We start from the raw sequence: 6,025 nt of genomic DNA, 5'->3' as shown, positions 1-6,025 counted from the left end.
TCTAGCTCTAGACCGGTGTAGCACATGTGTGACTGTATTAATTTATGAAACCAAAATGGTAACTGTGAATTATGTATTTCTTTGTGCATTTTTTTAAGAAGGGGAGAAGGTTGTCGGGACACGGCAGCAGCTGATGTTCGTGTCTGGGGGGGATTAAAAAAAAAAAAAACTTTTTTTTTGTTTTGTTTTTGGTGGAATATAATGGAAACAAAATGTTTCCGAAAAAGAAAAAAAATGAAAAAAACAAAACGAAAAAATATATGAATATATTTTTTTTCTTAAGCAATACATTTCAGTGTGACTTGTGATAGAACATTTTCTTTTTTTAGGTAATAAATGAATAAAAAAACAAAATGACTACACCAGGTCGTCTCGATGAGTATTCATTATGAACCCTTTCGATACCATTGAGTGAAAGTTGCTATTCTGTCTAATATTTCACACAGGATCTATTGCATGAGGTAACCTGATACAAGCAGCATATGAAATGGTAGAAAAGCTTGGAATTGCATTGATAAAATATTGCCTTGCTCTATATGAAAAGCTAATGTAATTTATGGTGGCTGAAGGGTGGAGAGGACCTATGAACGGCTGTGATTTTGGACGTTTGGACAACCTGCAAAATGTTGTTGAAAGGACCCTGGGACCGAGGGTGACCGACTCTGCATGTGTGTGAGTGAGTGTGTGTATGTGGGTGGAGAGAGGCGGTTCGTCTTGAAAGCCAACAGAAATGTTCTCCACATCTGTGAGTGCAGCCCAGCTCAAGATGAGACAGAATATGGAAGTGCAGCGACAGACTGCAGTAGGAGAAGCAGCTTCATGTGAAGCATGCCTTCCTGACACATGTACATACACCAAAAGGTGCTTTTGAAGCAGCACTTGTAGTTCCCTGCAACAGAAGCCAAGAACAGAGCTTGACTCGCAGCATTAAGAAAATGCTGAAAGGGGAAAGGAACATGAAAGGACAAACCTACTGTGTGTCAAAGCGCAGCTCAGACAGGGTGCCAGTAACGCAACATACACGCTGTGAGAAGCTGCAATATAGCAGGAGGGCAGCTTCTGCTCTTTGAGTTGCTATAGTGATCTTATAAGGAATAGTGACTCAATATGATACTTATTTTAAAATGAATCGAGAGGGTTAGCAAGAGCGCAAAGGATATAATAATGTTTTTGTTTCCTGAAAGGATGTTTTTTTTCTTTGAGTATCACACACATTTTACACATGTTCCAGTCAAAGGACCACAGCCCTTCCTTATGATATTAACCAAGGACTAGAAAGGCATCCATTTGCCTTTTTTACATGCCTCAGAGAGAGGAATTATTACACATTGAAAATCTTCTGAGCATGAGCAAACACACCACCTCTCTGTGTTCTCTGCTGAGTGCACAGTTTGATAAGAGAAGCCTGATGAAAGGCAAAGAAATATCAATGAGAGCTCATTCATTGATTGGCTCATCAATAGCCAATGCTCATGCATTGACCTGAAACCACAAGGACAAATGCTAAATATGGAGCAGTGTGAGCTATTTCATCAGCTTCATGTCTATGAGGTAAACTCAGACTGTCGCTTTGTTATCCCACTTGGTGTGTACACATTATTTTTTAACACTCGAGGAGGGTATCTGGAGTAGAATCTAAACCTAGATACAGACTGAAATACTGAAATGTGAAATGTAGACAGATTAAGATTACTTTCCCTTCACTTACTGATAAGTTGGTTTGCAGAGGCATACTGAGATAAGTGATCTTTCTCTCATCTATTAATACTCATCTGTCTCACAGTCAAAGGCCAACTTCCCAGTTCACAACACTCACTGCCAAACTGACTGGTTCCAATCGAAGGCCTTAACATGCCACAAATACACCTTCTTAGGACCACCAGTACATCTTCATGTTCATGCGTTAATGCTCTCATCCAAAACAAAAACAGCCCGGTCTGGGGTGTGAAACCCTGCACAACTAGTGGGGCAACAATGGACCAGTCAGTGTCCTGTGACGACATGTCTATGGTGATTCTGTGAATCGATGGTTCATCCAGTCACTCGCTAACCAAACTGAGTTTATTGCTAATGACGTGGGACTTTTTTTTTCAGCAGCATATAAATACTTTTGGTGCTACAACGTGTACTTGGAAGCAAGGTGACATGTATGAATTTGACTCACTCCTGGAATGTTTTTTTTTATTAGCTTTTAGTAAACATACTTATTGCGGTACACCGGCTCTGACGTAGGTGTCAGTTTCTAGTTCTATTTTGATAATTCATCGATAAACCGCATAGCAGGCTTGTTTGGGCAAAGTAACAAATGCACAAATAGATGTTTTTTTTCTAATAATGGCTCTTAACCCCTACACTGTTCGGGTTATTAGTAATGGTAAGGCATGCATACATAAGTGTAAAAAATGTTTTCTTTCTTTATGTGCACAATTTCAAATCAGCATACCAGCAAATATAAATAAGTACAACACTTAATAATGTCAGTGTGATGCTTTGCAGAGAAGCCCCCCCCCCCCATATGTCAGTTAGATGATACACAAACAAAACAAACCGCAGGTAGGAATGCTGACACACATTCTCAGGCAATATTGCAGGTGTAGCTAACAGACTCCTCATACCGATTCTGTTTACTGCTTTGCATCTTACTGGATATAACATGAAGACTAGAAGTGCAGCAGTGCACTGATAAATTCTCATGGCTTCCAGTCATACTGCAACTAGAGCCTCTTCTGAGAAGTCACTGCCTATTTCTGACTTCATCTGACTGTCAGTCTCAGCCTCCACACCTTTCAGCTGCTTTCTGCAAGCTTGCTGTCTGTGGATGTAACTGTCTTTAGAAACAGAGAAGAACAGAGATGGAGAGAGAGAGAGAGACAGAGATAGAGAGTGAAAGAGAGAGAGCGAGAGAGAGAGAGGCATGCAGAGTGAGAGAGATAAAGACAGAAAGAGGCTCAGCTGCCACCGCAAACTGAAACCCTGTGGCTCTGGGATTGAGAGGAGTTCCGTAGAGTTGGGGTTTCACACGTTGTTGTGTGATCTAAGATAAGACATGCTCAGCTGTATCCTCTCTTCACTTAAAGCGCACACACACAGACACAAACATAACGGAAAATATTCCAGGATGTCATGCAGCAAGAAACCAAGTATCCTACACCCTGCTTACTTTCACATGTTCTGTTCCGGGCCTCACTTCAGTGTAAATCATTAAATATAATCAGCTTTAGAGGTCCTAGAGGTTATAGTCCTATTCATTTATTACCCTACATTTACACCCTAAGTCCAGCCAGTTATGGATTGTTTTCTTTGTAGAGTCTTCAAAAAGTGGTGCATAGCAGTAATGATGACATTAGTTACTTTGGTCATTTGAATAACTGCAAGGTCAGCTTCCTGGAAGGATTCTGTCCAGGTCACGTCACGCCTGCTCTCACTGTGTGCTGATGGTGACCCCCAGCCTTCCAGGATGCACTTGAATACACCCGACCATCATCTTTTTTTAGAAAGTGATGAATTGTAATTTTCAACAATGTTCACATTTCCTACATAATCACTCAGAGTTGAACTGCACTTGCCTTTAATGAGTCCTGTTTAATTGATTTCCTTCTAAACCATAAATATTGCTTATTTGAAGTCTTGCTGAGAATTAGATGAGATTGAAAATGTGTGAAAGACAGATTATAGTTTAAACTGTCCTGTATGGTTTCATAAATAATGTGTGAATCAGATTAGGCTGCACAAAGCTGAATTTTACCCATAATCATTACCCATGATGCCCCACAAAACCCTCCCCTTTCCACTCTTTCCCCATTTTGTTTTGCTGTATTTTGCTCTTTTGCTTAAGTGCATGCTTTTATCATTTTACATAAGGAAAACAAACAACCTCTTTGCTCTGATGAAAGCCCCATCTGCACACGAGTGTAATGGAGTGAGCATATACTGAAGATGCTTTTTCTTCAGGTCAGAGTATAAACATCAGAGCTGAGCCTCGCAGTCTCATCCTCTGTAAGACCCAGGGCTGTTCAGCCTGGTCAGCAGGGACCTTGTTGTCTTTTGTCTATTTTTGTTTGTTCCCTGCACAGTTGAAAGAGAAGAATGGCTTTCTGTTTATAACATTACCTGATGGATATTTATGCAGCTGTGAGGCTGTGAAGGGAACCTTTGATATCTTTCTCAGGCACACACACACACATACACATGCACACAAATCCTCTGTGAAACCCTTAACAAGTCGTCATTGGGCCACTTCAGGACAATGAACACATGCACAAGTTACACTTGGAGATGTTCAGCTGTCTATCCTCATCAGCGTGGAGTCGACCTCGGAGTTAGACCCTGTGACCCTGGGGGAAATGGCACAGAGGTCATGGTTAAAATAAACCTCAGAAACTGTGTAAACAGGATGTGTACACCCACCCAGGCATATGGCACTCACTAATCAAACACTGCTGATCTGGGAAAAAGGAAAGAATCATCTCTGAGGAATGACACACAGCGTTAGACAGTATAAACGTACTGTACTCAAATATAATGGATCAAGCTGCTTAGCAACAAAACCAGCTCCTGGAGCTCAGAGAGGATATTCTCCAATCAAATGTACTGTAATTTATTTTAAGACTAAGAGAGGACGTGTGAGAGTGAATTAGAAATGTCAAGGCATTACACATATTACACACACACACAGGAGTTTCCTGTAGCCATTATGTTTAGGTTTCATGTATGTGTTACCATTTTTTTTCTGTGTAATCTCTCCAACAGGTTTTGTTATCAGTGACAGGGCCACATCTAATGATGATTTATAAGCATAGAGTTTGATGGTAGATTTTATTTCTTGAAGCACTTTGACAAATGTTTTTAACTTTTTTTTAGGACTTTCAAAAAAGAGCGGGCTCTGCAGCCTGACTGTTGCTGTTACTTACAGATTTAGCACTCTGGAGGTTTGTGGCGCCTGCCATATGTCAAATGCTCTTTTTGTGTCCTCCACCTCTCCCTCTTCTGAGAAGAAGATCAGGTGCCTTTCAGCAGTTGCTTCGGTGACCTTTAGCAGCTGTGGGGGTGAAATTGGCTGAGTTTGTGCTTTTCTTGCTCTTTTTGTGTCTCTCTCTTCATCTATTGTGTAAATTCTCAGCCTCACAGAAGCCCACAGAGCTTCTGTATCATTAATTTGTAACCATCGCATTGAACTGACAATGAAGCAATACACAATGACCTATGTCCTGTAAGGCAATACCATGTGCTCTTTCCTCAACAGCTTCTGTTCGGCATATGACAGAAGTGCTGCGAAGCAATAAAACCCTGTCGATATGACATTAACTGACTGCACAAAACAGTAACCCAGTGCTGTGGATGTGTAACTGGCTTGTACATTCCAACATTAACAAAGTACAAACTGGGTTTCCTCTACAGCTTGGCACACATTAGAGTCTCCAGAGTTTCACCTGCTGCAGATATTTAGGCTTGTTACCTCATTAGGCTTGTGTCTGAGTTAATTGTCAAAGGTGTAGTGTTGCTGCTCCGTGCTGACCACGCTTCCTGTACAAACAACGTGATTGCTCGTACTAAGCGCTCGATGAAAAAGGGCAGGCCAGCAGTTTGGATGCCCTCCAACAGGTATTCACAGCTGCCAGAGCAAGCAGGGCATCTTTTGCATCTTTCTCTTCCACATCCACCTTCCTTCCTGATCCCTCTCGCCCTACTTATTCAGCCACCCTTCACCCCTCCTTTCCCTTTTCAGTGACTGCTGTGCGGTGAGTTATGGAATTGCTTTACAGTGTGCAGAAACAGCTGAGGCCATGGATACAGGCAGAGTGCACGCACCCTCATGTGCTGAATGTAAATGAGTTGGCCTTCCTCCAGCCAGGAGCTAAGCAGGGCTGCGCCCGATCTTGTCTGCCCACTTCCTTGGAGACAGCAGGCGAGGCAGGGATCCTGCTAATCAGCCCGAAGTCTGTGGGACAGTGGGGATCCTTCTGAGGGAGCTGACGCCTCAGCTCTTAACTTAAACTCTGGCTGACAGCCTTCTCTCTTAGCAGCC

Source organism: Parambassis ranga, chromosome 4 (genome assembly GCF_900634625.1).
Source record: "Parambassis ranga chromosome 4, fParRan2.1, whole genome shotgun sequence".
Lineage (NCBI taxonomy): Eukaryota > Metazoa > Chordata > Actinopteri > Ambassidae > Parambassis > Parambassis ranga.
The sequence above is the reverse complement of the archived record's forward strand: the minus strand, read 5'-3'. Positions refer to the sequence as shown.